Source organism: Piliocolobus tephrosceles, chromosome 10 (assembly GCF_002776525.5).
Source record: "Piliocolobus tephrosceles isolate RC106 chromosome 10, ASM277652v3, whole genome shotgun sequence".
Lineage (NCBI taxonomy): Eukaryota > Metazoa > Chordata > Mammalia > Primates > Cercopithecidae > Piliocolobus > Piliocolobus tephrosceles.
This window is the reverse complement of record NC_045443.1, coordinates 47,719,339-47,738,358: the sequence shown is the minus strand read 5'-3', so window position 1 is coordinate 47,738,358 and position 19,020 is coordinate 47,719,339. Positions and strand designations below refer to the sequence as shown.

General features: G+C 42.2%; 1 protein-coding gene and 1 pseudogene across 3 annotated transcripts in view; one reads left to right on the top strand and one right to left on the bottom strand.

Moving 5' to 3' along the window:
* DIP2B (disco interacting protein 2 homolog B) overlaps nt 1-19,020 on the bottom strand; it is a 260,554-nt gene that overhangs the window by 196,961 nt on the left and 44,573 nt on the right. The gene's annotated exons all lie outside the window — the stretch shown is intronic.
* On the top strand, nt 7,993-8,542 carry LOC111542065 (annotated as a pseudogene). The gene has a single exon (XR_002731426.2). The product of XR_002731426.2 is annotated as a 40S ribosomal protein S10 pseudogene (transcript).

Genomic DNA, 19,020 nt, shown 5'->3' with positions numbered 1-19,020 from the left:
AAATTTTATAAATGAAACATCTCACTGAGATTCGTGATCATCAGGCTGTAATTTGAGAAAGATCATTCTCTCTGATACAGAATATAATTTGAAAAAGATCGTTCTTTTTTTTGTTTTGTTTTGTTTTGGAGACAAGGTCTCACTCTGTTGCCCAGGCTGGAGCGCAGTGGCACAACCTCAGCTCACTGCAACCTCTGCCTCCCAGCTTCAAGCAATTCTTGTGCCTCAGCCTCCCAGGTAGCTGGGATTACAGGCGTGTGCCACCACATTTAGCTAATTTTTGAATTTTTATTTATTTATTTTATTTGTTCGTTTTAGACAGAGTTTCGCTCCTTGTTGCCCAGGCTGGAGTGAACTCAGCTCACTGTAACCTCCGCCTCCCGGATTCAAGTGATTCTCCTGCTTCAGCCTCCTGAGTAGCTGGGATTACAGGTACATGCCACCACGTCCAGCTAATTTTTTTTTTTTTTTTTTTTTTGATACGGAGTCTCACTCTGTCACCCAGGCTGGAGTCCAGTGGCTGCGATCTCAGCTCACTGCAAGCTCTGCTTCCTGGGTTCACGCCATTCTCCTGCCTCAGCCTCCCAAGTAGCTGGGATTTCAGGTGCCCGCCACCACACCCAGCTAATTTTTTTGTATTCTTAGTAGAGACGGGGTTTCACCATATTAGCCAGGATGGTCTCGATCTCCTGACCTCGTGATTCGCCCGCCTCAGCCTCCTAAAGTGCTGGGATTAAAGGGCTAATTTTTTTGTATTTTTAATAGACTTGGGGTTTCACCATGTTGGCCAGGCTAATCTCGAACTCCTGACCTCAAGTGATCCACCCGCCTTAGCCTCCCAAAGTGCTGGCCTCCCATGAGCCACCACGCCTGGCTGAGAAAGATCATTCATGACTGTAAACCCTATAAGGGTAGGAAACAAGATATATATTTTTTAAGAGCTTTACACGGCTTATACTTGTACATGGGCACACAAGGAACAATGGTTGTATTAAACTTGGTGTGCTACATTTCACCCCTCTACAAGGGCAAAGACTACATTTTATATATCTTTGTATTCCATCCCCACTCCCAAGGCCAAAACATCTACGATACCTTGTAAGTGTTAAAGACCTCTGATACTAGAAATTGTGTGTGTGTGTGTGTGTGTGTGTGTGGTTCCTGTCACTGAGGCTACAGTGCAGTGGCGCACTACAGCCTCAACTTCCTGGGCTCAAGTGATCCTCCCACCTCGGCCTCCCAAGTAGCTGGGACTATAGGGATGCACCAAGACACCTGACTAATTTTTTTGTAGAGATGAGATCTTGCTATGTTGCGCCAGCTGGTCTTAAACTCCTACGCTCAAGCAATCCTCCCACATTAGCCTCCCAAAATGTTGGGATTACAGGCATGAGACACTATGCCCAGCCTAATATTTTAAGGACCAATTGTTGGTTAGTCAAACTATTGACATAAAATTTGTATAACACCTAAGAAAACATCTACCTTTGAATCTTTTAAACATCATTATTTTGTTATGCAGCCCAGTTTTTAAAAAAAAGAGACAAATCATTATACCATCTTCCTCTTTTCTGTGAAGATTAACTACTAAATTACAGGAGAAGAAAGAAAAGGAAAAATAAAATGCTCCCCAAAGGCCTTAGTGATGTACTCAGTGGAGAGGAGTTAATAAGAAGTCTGTCCCTTGGGGAAGTATTGAGGTGATCACCTAATCACCCATGTTCTGAGTTTAGAACTGAATCCACCTTGAAACATACTACTGAGTATGAAAAGAATTATATACAAATTGGAAGAGTTTGACGGCAGGCTCTCCTTGCCCTCAACCGTACCTGGTGTTCCCCATTCTGGAGACTCTCTATTTTCCTCTTCTAGAAAATAAATCTCCAGTCTTCTGCTATGGTAAAGAAAGAACATTCTCCTGGCTTCACAGAAGAGCGAAGATCTGAAGTCTTTTCTTAAACTTTCAATGAATCCTTCTCTTTGCAACCTACTTTTGCAGAGGGAACTGATGCACCCACTCCTGAGCCTCTTGGGTTTTCAAAGTGTAAACGGCCTTGTTCCCCCACTGCCACTAAGTCAGCGATCGTTCATCTATCCGCTTTCCAGTTTCAAAATTGTGTTGCTGTTCTCTCTTCTGCAGTTCTGTTTTGTTCTTCTGAGTTAATGCCTTTCTTTTTCTTACTGTCATTTAATGAGGTATGAGAAAAAACAGAGGCTATTAGAGATATTCATTCCACCATCTCTGACTGACAGCTCCCTCAACTGTTCATTTCCATTTTTTGCTACTTGAGATGTTGGTAGAATACAAGTTCAGAAATACAGTGCTGCCAACGATGTGGCCTCAAGCAAACTAAGTCACCTCTTAGTACCTCCGTTTCCACATCTGTAAACAGTGTTAAAGGGTTCCTAAGGTTCCCTTATATATGACTCTCAATTATTAACCCTGGCAGGAACACAGAAACTTAAATCATCCAGACATCTTCAACCAGCACTGCTGCATCTAGACCTATTTTGTTTTTCCTATGACTTGTGCTACCCCAAGGGTACAGGAGACTGATCAAAACAATGTCATATCTAAAAAGCTTCTGAACTAGATTAATTCATATAATAAAACTCCATAAATCTTGAAATTTGTGAATATTTTTTGTAGAAATGGGGTCTCACTATGTTGCCCAAGCTGGTCTCGAACTCCTGGGCTCCAGTGATCCTCCTACCTTGGCCTCCCAAAGTGCTGGGATCACAGGCTTAAGCTACTGTGCTCAGCCAAAACTTGTGATAATGTATATTGCATTGTGCTGATGTTTGTTCACCTTTTACCATCTGTAACACTAACATTTATGTACCTATTTTCCTTGTTTTTTGTTTTTTATAGAGATGAGGTCTCTCTGTTACATAGGCTGATCTCAAACTCCTGGGCTCAAGCGATTCTCTCACCTCAGCCTCCCAAAGTGCTGAGATTACAGGCGGGAGCCACCACACCTGGCATTTTTCCTTGTTCTGGAAGAAATGATTCAACAATCAGTAGTGCCAATCATATGGCAGAAAGGCAAGTTCAATCTGGGAGAAACAACAAGAACTATAGAATCCATTTACTAAGCCACCATAAAGCTTATGTAACCAAAATTCCTCTACAGTTAAGTGGTTCGTGCACACAGATGTAGTCACAATAACAGTAATAAATTTTTGTTGGCTTCTGCCTGCCATGGGCTCCAGCGGACCCCTCAGGCAATATCCCCCCACCCAGCAGCCTATTAGCCACAGTTCAGGAGGTGGCAGCCACCATCACCCACTCCTTGTAGATGTCCTCTGCCTAGGAAGGCCCTGCCACTGTTGTGAGAACATTAGTGTGTAAAGTAAGAACATACAGCCAATGCTTTATATCTGCCAAGCTAAGAAGACAGGGAGGGGATGGTGCCCACCCCAAAGTGGAGAGATCATCCAAGCCATAGTAGGTCCTCTAGGAATCTACTCACTCCTGCCTGGGTCCATGCACCACACACAGGAGAGCAGCTCCCACACCGCAGCCTGGACCATCTATGGAAGGCAAGATGGGTGGGGCACACAACTTAAAAATCATTTCAGCATTTCCTACTTTCATTCACCCTCTCCCATTTGCTTCTTCAAGTCCTATAAATTAGAAAGAGCTTATTATATCCATTTTATAAATAAAGGATCAAGGCGCAGTGATTCATAAAGTCTCACAATACCAACCAGGTGGCTCAAGCCTGTAATCCCAGCACTTTGGGAAGCGGAGGTAGGCAGATCATTTGAGGTCAGGAGTTCAAGACCAGCATGGACAACATGGTGAAATCCTGTCTCCATTAAAAACACAAAAAAAATGGGCCAGGCGGTGGCTCGTGCCTGTAATCCCAGCACTTTGGGAGGCCGAGATAGGTGGATCACCTGAGGTCAGGAATTCAAGACCAGCCTGACCAACATGGAGAAACCCTGTCTCTACTAAAAATACAAAAATTTGTTGGGCGTGGTGACACATGCCTGTAATCCCAGCTACTCAGGAGGCTGAGGCAGGAGAATCACTTGAACCTGGGAGGTGGAGGTTGTGGTGAGCCAAGATCGTGCCACTGTACTCCAGCATGGACAACAAGAGCAAAACTCCATTTCAAAAAAAAAAAAATTAGCCAGGCATGGTGGCATGTGCCTGCAGTCCCAGCTACTGGAGAGGCTGAGGCAGGAGAATCGCTTGAACCCAGGAGGCAGAGACTGCAGTGAGCCACTGCACTCCAGCCTGGGCGATAGGGCTAGACCCCATCTCAAAAAAAAAAAAAAAAGGCTCATAATACATAGTGTCATTTAAGCCAATAAATTCAGCCCTTCTAACTCCCAGTATAATGACTGTTTTACTATTAGTAATGTTTATTTTACTTAAAAAGTAAATACCTGTCTTCATAGTGGCAAAACACTACAAGGAATACGATGTATCAATAGATGAATAGTTAGTAAAAAGATGAGGAGTTGGCAGGGCTAGATGGCTCACGCCTGTAATCTCAGGACTTTGGGAGGCCAAGGTGGGTGGATCACGAGGTCAGGAGTTGGAGATCAGCCTGGCCAACATGGTAAAACTCCGTCTCTACTAAAAATACAAAAATTAGCCGGGTGTGGTGGCAGGCACCTGTAATCCCAGGTGGCTGGGAGGCTGAGGCAAGAGAATTGCTTGAACCTGGAAGGTGGAGGTTACAGTGAGCTGAGATTGCGCCACTGCACTCCAGCCTGGGTGACACAGAAAGACTCCGTCTTGGGGGAAAAAAAAAACAATGAAGAGTCAGTCAGACATATGACACAGGAAAATGCGTAGCAAGAAGAGAAGCAGTCAAGACATGCTAATTCAACAAAGATTTAATTTCTAAAGATTGGTGTGTGGTTTTTGCTGCTGTTCAGAATAGTTTCTTGAGCTGCTACACAAACATAGCCAGGCTATCCTTTGATATGTGTGTTTCGTATATCAGTGGAGCAGAGAAGCACAGGAGAGAAGGGAAACTGACAAGCAGCAAAGGGAAAGAAAGGCTGCTCTGCTCAGGGAGGCCCCTAGAAGTAAGAGGAGGACATGAGGTGCCAAATGAGTGTGGGGTGAAAGGAAACAAGAGGTGAGAGGCCCAATGAGATGGAAAAAGTAAGTATTAAAGATGACTGGGCTTGGAACAAGATGAGGGTAAAAGTCAGAAGTCAGAGGCGACAAATAGATAAAAGGCAGATAAAAAGTGACTAAAAGACAGCATGGGAGAAGAGAGGAGATAAAGGGCAGCTCGGGCAACTTCCAGTCAGAGATAGCAGAATGAGTGCACAGCCTCTGTTCTTTCTCATACCTCACTGAATGAGTAGGGAGGAAAACATGAGCATTAACCATAAGGACAAAAAAGAACCAAAGTGACAGCAGCAACAAAATTTGAAATTTGGAAAGCAGGTAGATAAGCAATAAATGCCTCAGCAGAGCCAAGAAAGCTGAATCCTAAGTGGCAAACACAGGGTAGGGGTGGGAAGGTGGGGAGGAGACTTACACTATGAAAATACATAGGAAGGGGAGAACCAATTCCCTCTGGAAATGAGGGCAAAACGTTATAAACAGGAAGATTAACTAAAAGTTTAAGAAAAGTTAGACTCCTAGATCCTCTTTCCTGTTCCAGGTAGCCAAGAGAATGTCTTTTCCTCCCCCTACAGAAGACTGCAGTTATTTTCTAGAAGGGCAAAACAGATAGTCTCTAGAATGGAGGACACCAGGCAGAGTTGAGGGCAAGAATATAATATTCAAAAAAAAAACATTAAAAATGGGAGATGTCAGTCGGGCGCAGTGGCTCACGCCTGTAATCTCAGCACTTTGGGAAGTTGAGGCAGGCAGATCACGAGGTCAGGAGATAAAGACCATCCTGGCCAACACAGTGAAGTCCCCGTCTCTACTAAAATACAAAAAATTAGCCAGGCGTGCTGGCGCACGCCTGTAATCCCAGCTACTCAGGAGCCTGAGGCAAGGGAATCGCTTGAACCTGAGAGGCAGAGGTTGCAGTGAGTCTAGATGGCGCCACTGCATTCCAGCCTGGCGACAGAGCAAGACTCCATCTCAAAAAAAAAAAAAAAAAAAAAAAAAGGGGGGAGATGTCTTTTCGAGATGTACTCAACCAAAGTGAAGAAGCTCAAAAAGGTAAAGACATGAGACCCAGAATATACAGGATGCAATACACAAAGTAAAGGAAATCCCTAAGAAACTAGAGAGGGTTGATCCATTCTACTGCCATGCCATGCACCCAGTGACCAATCCATCTAAACCAAGGCATTTCAGAAGATTCCAGGAAGGACTTATTCAAGATGAAACTGACAGAATACCTGATGTGACCGATCATACAGAGGGAGATTCATGCAACTTACAGAGACATACCCGTGACAAATACATAGAAAATAAGCAAATAAAACATCTTGCAATTACAGAGAAAACAAAATTTAAGCAGTAAAGAAAAAAATAAAAGTATGCCACATGATTTAGCTATCAACAGCATTTACTTAGTCATAACATAAAAAATATCAATCTAATATTTAATCAAAATTTTGCTATAACTATATGGAGGGGAAAGTGGTATGGACGTTTGGGTGGGTAGCTAAGGTGGGAAGCCAGTAAATGATGCAAAAGTACTGAAAATCAAGAAGAAATGTAAGCACGTTGCTTACAGGTATGAAGGTAAATCCAGATGGAATCAGTCAAGGAAGTAAAAGAGGTTATCTTTGGGGAAGAGGAAATTGGGTAGAAGAGGTAAGCAGAAGACTGCTATCTGTGGTGACGGCTTATAAAATTACTTGCCTCTTTAAAATACATGTGTGTAAAACTTTAATAGAAATAAAATTCTATTAAATAAAATTTCAGTAAAAAATTAAGAAAAAAGGAAAACAGCCCAAGCACACAGGCTCACACCTGCAATCCCAACACTTTGGGAGGCCAGAGTGGAAGGATCAAATGAGCCCAGGAGTTCAAGACCAGCCTGGGCAACATAACAAGACCTCATTTCCACAAAAAATTTAAAAAATTAGCCAGGCATGATGGCACGTGCTATAGTCCCAGCTACTTGAAAGGCTAAGGTGAAAGGATCACCTGAGCCCGGGAGATCGAGACTGCAGTGAGCTGAGATCACGCCACTGCACTCCAGCCTGGGCGACAGAGCGAGACTCTGTCTCAAAAAAAAAAAAGAAAAAGAAAACCAACTCAGGCCAGGTGCAGTGGCTCACACCTGTAATCCCAGCACTTTGGGAAGACGAGGTGAGCAGATCACCTGAGGTCAGGAGTTCATGCCAAAACTCCGTCTCTACTAAAAATATAAAATTAGCTGGGCATGGTGGCACGCACCTGTAGTCTCAGCTACTCGGGAGGCTGAGGCAGGAGGATGGCTTGAACCTGGGAGGCAGAGGCTGCAGTGAGCCAAGATTGCACCACTGAAGACTCCGGGAAAATAAATAAATAAATAAAATAACTCAAAATAGATTAAAGACCTAAATGTAAGAAGTGTATTTTTAAAAATTTTAAACGTTTTTTAAAAAGAACTTTATAAACTAGAAAAAAACATGGAGGAAAAGCTTAATAATACTGGATTTGGCAAGTATTTCTTGGATATGACACCAAAAGGAAAGGAAACAAAAGCAAAATAAGATAAATGGGATTATATCAAACTTAAGAACTTTTGTGCATCCAAAGACACAATCAACAGAGAGAAAAGTTAACTTACAGAATGAGAGAAAACATTTGCAAATAATGTACCTGATAAAGGGTTAACATCCAGAATATAAAAAGAATTCCTATAACTCAACAATTAAAAAAAAAAAATCAACCCAATTAAAAAACGGGCAAAGTATCTGAACAGACTTTTCTCCCAAGATGGCCAATGAGCATATGAAATGATGCTCAACATCATTCATCATCGGAGAAATGCAAATCAAAACCACAATGAGACATCGCCTCACACCATTAGGATATCCATTTAAAAAAACAACAAGATCCTTTCCAGCCCCGGCCCCGGACCCTGCAGCTGCCGAGATGTTGATGCCTAAGAAGAACCGGATTGCCATTTACGAACTCCTTTTTAAGGAGGGAGTCATGGTGGCCAAGAAGGATGTCCACATGCCTAAGCACCCGGAGCTGGCAGACAAGAATGTGCCCATCCTTCATGTCATGAAGGCCATGCAGTCTCTCAAGTCCCGAGGCTACGTGAAGGAACAGTTTGCCTGGAGACATTTCTACTGGTACCTTACCAATGAGGGTATCCAGTATCTCCGTGATTACCTTCATCTGCCCCCGGAGATTGTGCCTGCCACCCTACGCTGTAGCCGTCCAGAGACTGGCAGGCCTCAGCCTAAAGGTCTGGAGGGTGAGCGACCTGCGAGACTCACAAGAGGGGAAGCTGACAGAGATACCTACAAACAGAGTGCTGTGCCACCTGGTGCCAACAAGAAAGCCGAGGCTGGGGCTGGGTCAGCAACCGAATTCCAGTTTAGAGGCAGATTTGGTCGTGGATGTGGTCACGTAAAACTGAAGAGTATTATTTTGCATTGAATAAATTTACAGCCAAAAAACCTTAAAAAAAAAAAAAAAGAAATAACAAGTGTTGATGAGGATATGGAGAGCCTTTGTGCATGCTCGTGGGATTGTAAAATGGTGCGGCCACTATAAAAAACAGTAGGGAACTTCCTCAAAAAATGAAAACTAGAGCTACCATATTATCCAACAATGCCACTTCTCGGTATACATCCAAAAGAACTGAAAGGGTCTTGAGGAAATACCTGCACACCCATGTTTACAGCAGTACTATTCCAATCACCAAGACGCTGAAGCAACTCAAACGTCCATCTACAGATGAATAAACAAAATATGAAATATACATACAATGGAGTATTATTCAGCCTTAAAAAAGCAGGACATTGGGCAAGGCATGGGGACTCACGCATGTAATCCCAAGACTGGGAGGCCAAGACGGACAGATCACTTGAGCTCAGGAGTTCGAGACTAACTGGGGCAACATGGCAAAATCTTATTTCCCCAAAATATTCAAAAACTAGCTGGGAGTGGTGGCATGTACTGTAGTCCCAGATACTTGTGAGGGTGAGGTTGGAGGATGGCTTAAACCTGGGAGGCACAGGTTGCAGTGCACCAAGATCATGCCGCTGCACACCAGCCCAGGCAACGAAGTGAGACTCTGTCTCAAAAAAAACCACATACACACACAAAAAAACAATTCCCTCCCCCCCCCACGAGATGGAGTCTCGCTCTGTTGCCCAGGCTGGAGTGCAGTGGCATGATCTTGGCTCACCTCAACCTCCGCCTCCCAGGTTCAAGCGATCCTCCTGCCTCAGCCCCCCAGTAGCTGGGATTACCGGTATGTGCCACTATGCCTGGCTAATTTTTGTATTTTTAGTAGAGACGGGGTTTCGCCATGTTGGCCAGGCTGGTCTCAAACTCCTGACCTCAAGTTATCCACCCTCACTGGCCTCCCAAAGTGCTGGAATTACAGACATGAGCCACCACGCCCGGCCTAGAATCTGGTCTTTAAAATACTTCATTTCCTTCCTTCCTTCCTCTTTCCCTCCCTCCTTCCTTCCTTTCTTTTTTTTTTTTTTTCCTTAAAGACAGGGTCTCACTGTGATTGCCCAGGCTGGAGTGCAGTTGCGCAATTTCAGCACACTGCAGCCCTGACCTCCCCGGGCTCAGGTGATTCTTCCACCTCAGCCTCTCAAGTAGCTGGGGGTACTATAGGCAAAGACAGGGTTTTGCCATGTTGCCCAGGCTGGTCTTGAACTCCTGGACTCAAGCAATTCACCCATTTCCACCTCCCAAAGTGCTGGGATTATAGATGTGAGCCACTGTGCTGGACCATCTCTCTGGAAATACTACTGATAAACCTTAAATCTGTAGCTGAACGGAATTCCTAGAAGAGCAACACGTTACTAGCTCTTTAAGATTTATGTTGGCAGCATCTGCCACTGGGCTACAGTACTGTTGACTAACTTCAGAGAAGCAGGCTGCCTTTGGAGTAACAGCCTCCACAAGCACTGACTAACAAACCACTCCCTTCCCACTGAAGCAACACTGTTTAGAATCTGGTTCTACCAGGCCTATTCATTTCCTTCTGTTTAAGATAATTTTCAATAGGGTAAAATGAATCATGAGGGATGGAAAAGCCTGTTAGGTTATCCAGACCATTCCCCTCAGGACCCTAGAATATGGAAAACCTTTATAGAGCTATTAATAAACTAATGGTTATGAATATCTTAGAGTCTAATCATTCTTTTGGACTGGGTGTCTCTCAAACATTCATAGTTAGATTCTGAGTAGTTCAATTTCTCAATTCACTTGTGAATGTCCTAGCCTCATGAAAAAGATGAATGAAAAAAAAAATCAATGACGAAAATATTCAACAAAACTGCAGGAAGCTTCAATTTTCAAAATTCCAGCTGGCCCCACGAGTACACTGCTAAGTAAGCCCTGAATTTAAAACCCAAGAAATCACATGGGAATTTTAAAAACTTAACGTTATCCATCACATACAAAACTAATCAGGTCCAAAAAGCAAAATTCACAATTTCTAGGCGTTTCATTTTCCTTCACTGGACAAGGCAATAACGCAGGGCAAAATGGCTGCCATCCCGCTGGCTAAAGAAGGAACGCTCAAGGATCAGAGAACTTGCAAAGCCCAGAGTTCCTAGAAAACTGAAAAGTGTCAATGACACAGAAGAGAGGGTCAAGAAAACTTCCAAATTCCATACAACTAAGTATCTTGATTGTTAAATTTGGAATTGGACTTTTCCTTAGTTATATAAGGAACTTAAATCTCTATACCTAAAAAAGAAAAAAAAACATAAAATTTAACAGAATGAAACATAATTTTGTGCACACAGACTTAAGCTATTTATAAGTGGCGATGATAAAATGAAGTTAAACAGGCTACCAATGTCATATTAACCATAAAATTCAGAAATCATGAACAACCACATGGTGTTTTTTTTTGTTTTTAGATGGAGTCTTGCTCTGTCACCAGGCTGGAGTACAGTGGCACGATCTGGACTCACTGCAACCTCTGCCTCCGGGGTTGAAGCAATTCTCCTGCCTCAGCCTCCCGAGTAGCTGGGACTACAGGCGCAGGCCACCACGCCCGGCTAGTTTTTGTATTTTTAGTAGAGACGGGGTTTCACCATATTGGCCAGCCAGGATGGTCTTGATCTCTTGACCTTGTGATCCACCCGTCTCGGCCTCCCAAAGTGCTGGGATTACAGGCGTGAGCCACCAGGCCCGGCCCCTTTTTTTTTTAACCAGCCCCCACTTACATCCCTGACTCTTGCTCAGTAGAAGAATTGCAATTGACAGTCCAAAACCGAAGCAGCTGTACTCAGAGTTTCACTACTCCAGAATACTTTCTTGACTTAGTTTCAAAGGTCACACGGGTGTCTCATTATATAAAATTTAAACTTTAACTCAGAGTTACGAATAAGCTATAACCTGTGTTAAGGAAACCTGAACACACATTATTGCAACACTAGAAAACTGCACATTTTCTGAACAAATCCTGTCACTTCTTAAAGAACTTAAGAACTGTACCTTGTGATATGTAGAAAAACACTTCTTAGTGTCTTATACTTTAAAAATGCATGCCAGGCCGGGCGCGGTGGCTCAAGTCTGTAATCCCAGCACTTTGGGAGGCCGAGACGGGCGAATCACGGGGTCAGGAGATCGAGACCATCCTGGCTAACACGGTGAAACCCCGTCTCTACTAAAAAAAAATACAAAAAACTAGCCAGGCGAGGTGGCGGGCACCTGTAGTCCCAGCTACTCAGGGGGCTGAGGCAGGAGAATGGCCTGAACCCGGGAGGCGGAGCTTGCAGTGAACTGAGATCCGGCCACTGCACTCCAGCCTGGGCGACAGAGCCAGACTACGTCTCAAAAAAAAAAAAAAAAAATGCATGCCAACGCCAGGGGCAGTGGCTCATGCCTGTAATCCCAGCACTTTGGGAGGCTGAGGCGGGGAATTACCTGAGGTCAGGAGTTCAAAACCAGCCTGGCCAACATGCCAAAACGAAACCTACTAAAAATACAAAAATTAGCCGGTCACAATGGCAGGTGCCTGTAGTCCCAGCTACTCGGGAGGCTGAGGCAGGAGAATCCCTTGAACCCCGGAGGCAGAGGCTGCAGTGAGCCGAGATTGTGCCATTGCACTCCAGCCTAGGCAACAGAGCAAGACTTGGTCTCAAAAAAAAAAAATTAATTAAAAAATAAATAAATAAATAAAATAAAAATGCATGCCAATACCATGCATTCTGTAGCTTAACTGACTGCAAGTTACTCTGCATTTTGTGTGTGTGTGTATATATACACATATACACAACATACAAGAGTATGTATACAAATACAAACATTTTTAAAGGACATCGTTGTTAAAAGTTAAAGTAGCTAGCTGGATCCTTAACTCCCTTTTCCTGCTCTCCATTATTTTTAGTTTTTTTCTTAAGATCATTTTATTTGAAAAATATCAGAAAAGCATACACAAAAAAGTATCACTCATAATTATCACTTTCTTTGGAAGTATACCTAGTAAAAAGTAAAAGCTCCTTACTCTAAACCCCTCTAAACCCAATTCTAGATGAAATTGCCACTAAAATCGATGCGTTTTTCCTATTTATAAAAATATATACACATTTTACTTACTTTTACTATTTAAAAGGCAGGGTCTTGCTCTGTTGCCCAGGCTGGAGTGCAGGAGTGCTGTCCTAACCCACAGCAGCCTTGGACTACTGGGCTCAAACAATCCTCCCATTGCAGCCTCCCAAGTAGCTAGGACTACAGGCATGCACAACCACCCCTGGCTAATTTTTGTATTTTTTGTAAAGATGGGGTCTCACTACATTGCCCAAGCTGGTCTTGAACTCCTGTCCTCAAGCAATCCTCCTGCCTCGGCCTTCCAAAGTGCTGCAATTACAGGCATGAGCCACTACACCCAGCTCACACCCTTTTTTAGAAAAGAAATGAAATCATGCTATACATAGTGTCACAGCCTATTTTCACTTAATATATTACAGATTTTTTTTAGCTCAGTACATTTATAGCTCTAGCTCCTTTAGTAGACTTATTTTTTTTAGCAGTTTTAGGTTTACAGCAAAACTGAACAGAAGGTACAGAGATTTCTCTTATACACTCTGCCCCCACACATTCTAGCTCACTTTTTAAACGGATGAATAGTAAGAATAAATCACAATTTCACTATTTTTCTATTGACAAGTGTTTAAGTTGTTTCCATTTTTTGTTCTTACAAATAATGCTTTGATTAACATCTCTCTACATATGTTTTTACCATTCATCCTATTGTTTTGAGGGACAGATTCCTAGACACACAATTGTTGGGTGCCAGGTTACACAAAATTAACCCTGCTTTGAGTTACTGTTAAATTAGCTTCCAGAAAAAGATGATATCAATGAATATTTCCACTAAGTATTTTCAAAGTACTCTAGTGTTGTCCAGTTATCATTCAGTTACTTCCCAGAAATATTTCACTGTTTTAAGCCAAACTTTAATTTGTATTACCAACTGAATCAATAATCAATCATCAAAGTTAAACATACAAGTTTATTGCCTCTATAAAAAGGGCCCCTGTTCAGCAGAAAAGGAAATGCATTGTTTAGAAAGTGATGTTTTCACTGAAGCCAAGGAAAGAAAGGATTTCACCAAAGTTGGTGGTTAATAGTACCATAAAGGTCAAAAAAGAAGGGAGGCCGAGGCGGGTGAATCACCTGAGGTCAGGAGTTCAAGACCAGCCTGACCAACATGGAGATACTCTGTCTCTACTAAAAATACAAAAAATTAGCTAGGGTGGTGGCATACGCCTGTAATCCCAGCTACTCGGGAGGCTGAGTCAGAAGGATCGCTTGAATCCGGGAGGTGGAGGTTGTGGTGAGCCAAGATTGCGCCACTGCACTCCAGCCTGGGCAAAAAGAGCAAAACTCTATCTCAAAAAAAAAAAAAAAAAAAAGAAGGGAATAAAAATAAGGAGGTAAGGTAGACCAAACCTCCGAGTAAGCAGTTTCAGAAAAGTAGTAAATACAGCCAAACAGAGAGTGGTATATTTTTTAATTGTTTTGTATTATAAGTAATGTGTTTCTAAATTATTTATACATAAAATCACTTATAACTTCACAAGAGATGTCTCATTTATTTTTCTTTCTTTACTGCCTCCTACATTGGCCCTGAAAAGTGAGACATGGGGCTGTGATATGTTCATAATAAGTTTTAAAAATATTCCTATTTAAGAACAGCCCACTCCCTCCTCGTCCCTCCTCTCCCATACAAAAAAAAAAAAAGAGAGAGAACTAACATTTATTGGGCACCTATTATCTGCAAGGCAATCAGGAAATACTTTGCATGCATTAATGTATTTAATCCTAGCAAGAATGTGACCTCCTATTTTACAGATAAGGACACTGAGAGGCCCAGAGAACAAAATAACTTGCCCAAAAATAAGTGCTAGAAAAAGTACATTGGTCAGGTTCTTCACTCCACCTCACTGACAGAAGGTAAATATGTGGGACATATGTCACTCCTGCAACAATTAGTATTCAGTGACAGGACTTCTGAATCACTGATCTCAGGTTTGCCTCAGAATTCTTCACAACTCATGTAACAAACATTTACATGTACCCCCTGAACCTAAAATAAAAGTTGAAATTTTTTTAAAAAAGAATTTTTCACAACACGGAACTCCCACCAACAGGGAGGAATAAGCATCTAAAACTATATGCTGTACCTGAAGTAAACCATGCTGCCTTTCACTTGATACTAACGATATTTCTGAAAAGCAGGACCACCTCTTGCTATACTTTTGCATATTTGCACATGTGTGCATATACAATAAGATGTCTCCATCTTATGTGAAGAAGGAAGTACGTCTGGTTGGCAGGGATTAGAACAAGATAATGCAATCAGTGCTGAGTGGAAACAAAGTTGACAGAAACCGCCACCTGCTATATTCAGTTGTACTCATTTCCAAGGAAAGAACAGTAAACTCAAGAGAAGGAATTCTGGCCAGGTGCAGTGGCTCACGCCTCTAATCCCAACACTTTGGGAGGCCGAGGCAGGCAGATCTTGAGGTCAGGAGATGGAGACCATCCTGGCTAAAACAGTGAAACCCCGTCTCTACTAAAAAAAAAAAATGCAAAAAAAAAAAAATTAGCCGGGCGTGGTAGCAGGCGCCTGTTACCAGCTACTCAGGAGGCTGAGGCAGGAGAATGGCCTGAACCCTGGAGGCAGAGCTTGCAGTGAGCCAAGATCGTGCCACTGCACTCCAGCCTGGGCAACAGAGCGAGACTCAGTCTCCCAAAAAAACAGAGAGAGAGAAGGAATTCTGCTTTTATTTCTACCATGCTATACACAAGTCCTCAATAAATCTTATTTTAGGCCAGGCACGGTGACTCACGTGTATAATCCCAGAACTTTGGGAGGCCACGGCAGGTGGATTACTTGAGGTCAGGAGTTCGAGACCAGCCTGGCCAACATGGTGAAACCCCACCTCTACTAAAAATACAAAAAACTAGCTGGGCATGGTGGCACATGCCTGTAATCCCAGCTACTTGGGAGTCAGAGGCAGGAGGTGAGCTCAGATAGTGTCATTAAAAAAAAAAAAAAAAAAAAAGTACGCCTCCAAAAAAAATAAAAAATCTGATTTTATCTGCACTGTTGATTTTTCTCTGTTAAAAAGGCATTCCATAAGTACATTCTATAAGTCTATTTCACTGAATAAAAGAGTCTCAAATCTACATAATTCTTACTTATAACGGAACTCATGATATAAAGCAAAAACGCAGAAAGTATTACAAAAGTAATCTAACTATAATTTTAAAATACCACTGAGTCACATCATTCATTCAAAACCCATTCATTAAATTACTACCACATACTGAATATTCACCTAGACAATAGGAACAGTCATATAAGTAAGATTCAGTCCTTGTCCATAAAAAGCTCAGTCTAGAGCCAGGGACAGTAGTTCACGTTTGTAATCCCAGCACTTGAGTCCAGAAGTACAAGACCCCCAGTTCTAAAAATATTTTTAAAATTACCAGCCAAGAAGGCATGTGCCTGTAGTCCCAGTTACACGGGGAGGGTTGCTTGAGCCCAGGATTACGAGGCCGCAATAAGCTATGACTGCACCACTGAACTCCAGCCTGGGGAACGGGGCAAGATCCTGTCTCTAAAAAAAAATAATAATTAAAGATAAATAAAAAGCTCAGTCTGAGAGACATATAGAAGATTACATACACTTGTATGGTAAGTACAGGGATCAACAACACTTTTTTTTTCAGTGCCAGATATGAAACATTTTAGGTTTTACTGGCCTAAAATCAAGGCTGTAATGCAGGCATTTCTATAATCATTTAAAATGTAACAATTTTTATAAAGTAAAAACCATTCTTAGTCATAAAATATACCTATCACAGTTAGTGTTCTCAGCACCTCTTTGATGTCAACAACTCCAAAAGATTAGAAATAAATTCATCACTGACTCAAAAAAAGCATTATTTTTGCCGGGCTCGGTGGCTCCCACCTATAATCCCAGCAGTTTGGGAAGCTGAGGGGAGTGGATCATCTGAGATCAGGAGTTCCAGACCAGCCTGGCCAACACGGTGAAACCCTGTCTCTATTAAAAATCCAAGAAAATTAGCCAGACATGGTGGTGGGCGCCTGTAATCCCAGCTACTCAGGAGGCTGAGACAGGAGAATCGCTTGAACCTGGGAGATGAAGGTTGCAGTGAGCCGAGATTGCGCCACTGCTCTCCAGCCTGGGCGACAGAGCAAGACTCTTACGTCAAAAAAGAAAATTGAGTATTTACTATGTGTCTAGCACTGTGCATGGACTTGAGAATATTAATTAGGCATTCTTGGTTCTGGGCCCTTCTGTTCAGTCTGGTGTTTCACTTGAGAAACCACCCCCAGCCGAGCAAGACACATCAAACTGTGCTTCAAGGGAAACTGTTGCTAGAGGAACTCTGTGAGATCTGATTCAAACCAGTTTGTGACATGCTGTACCTTGTCCCCTTCCTGGTCTCTATCTTTGCCTCTCCTGCCTCCTACCTACTCCAGTCCTTCCAGTCTGATGTCTAACTTAGCAGCTTTTCCGGCTATGACCCTCCCAATTTACTTCCTGGTCTACTTCCTATCTCCCTTGCTCCTTCATAGAAACTGTTTTCATACAGTATCCTGATAACTGACCTCTGACTTGGTCCTGTTTATTCTTATTGAATACTAACTCAGGAGGCAAAGGCAGTGTCCTGGGGTTTCATATCAATCCCTTAGGATGGGGTGGTTAATGGAAAGAGCACTGGCTTAAAAGGCATGAAGAAGTATGGCCTTAAGAAAACTTTAACCTAAAAAAAAAGAAAGAAAGAAAGAAAAAGAAAACTTTATAGGTTGGGTGCGGTGGCTCACGCCTGTTGTCCCAGCACTTTGGGAGGCTGAGGCGGTTTGATCACCTGAGGTCAGAAGCTTCAGACCAGACTGGCCAACATGGTGAAACCCCATCTCTACTAAAAATACAAAAAAACATCAGCTAGGCCTAGTGGCGGGCACCTGTAATCCCAACTACTTGGGAGGCTGAGGCATGAGAATCACTTGAACCCGGGAGGCAGAGGTTGCAGTGAGCCAAGATTACGCCACTGCACTCCAGCCTCGACAACAGAGCAAGACTCCATCTAAAAAAAAAAAAAAAAAAAAAGCTGCTTTCTCAAAAACATATGTAAATTCTCCTTGTTCTTACAAATAAATAAATGTTTTTTATAAAATTAGCTGGGCATGGTGGTGCGTGCATGCAGCACCATGGTATAGCCTTGGGAGGCTCAGGCAGGAGGATCGCTTGAGCCTGGGAGGTCAAGGCTGCAGTGAGCCGTGATCATGCTACTGTACTCAGCCTGGGTGAGAGACCCTGCCTCAAACAAATAATAGTAATTGTTTTTCATCTAACTTTTTTATTCTTTACTTCTCAATAACAGTAAACACTTAGTGAGCTCTAATTATGGGCCAGCCACCATGAATTATCTCATTTAATCCTCATAAAAACCTTATGAAGTGGGTTCACTATTATCCAAATTTCAAAGATGAGGAAACTAAAGCTTAAGAAGACTAAATAACATACCCAAATTGCTAAACTTGTAAATAAGAGCTAGAATTTTAACTTAACTCTAGAGCCCAAGCTCTTAACCACTGACTGATACTACTTTTCTATCCTTTGCCCTTAGTATCTTTATTTTTGACTTTTGGCTTGCAGTTCTCTTAAATTTTATTCTACCTCTGTAGAAAATGGAAGTCAATTTAATTTGTTTAAATAATCCCTACTTTTTAAATGGATAGATTAAAACATATTGAGATCCTAAACCAGTACACAATTTAAGCATTAACTTGTATGTTCTATACTGTGTACACAAACATGACTCTAGTAAGTCAATATCTTCAGGGATTGTGCTTTTAGTAGTCTCCAGGATTAGAGATGAATTTATCTCTAGAGATGAATTATGGGAATTGATCCACCTATACACGCAGCTTGTTCCCCATGCAATTAGGGCCCATATTTATTTGTAAGACAGCTGGCACTGCTGGGGAGGCAAAACTAACTACAACAGAACGTCTGCTCTTATTATCTGGCCTCCAAGTAAGCAACCCATAGGGAGATATGATGTGTGCCCATTTTTACCAAAATAGCACCGTCAACTCCTAAACATTTACTATGTGATCAAGAGACCCCACTGAAAGTAAAATTTCAAGACACAGAGAGAAGACATCTGCAATGCATACAACCAAAGAACTCATATCTAGAATATATAAAGAACATCTATGAATCAATAAGAAAAAGACAAACACAACTTTAAAACTGCCAAAACACTGGAACAGTTACTTCACAAAAGGGAATATCCCAAAGCCAGTAAACATATGGAAAGGTGCTCAATATCATTAGGCATCAAGGAAATGCAAATTAAAACCACTAAGAAACACTATGTATCTACCA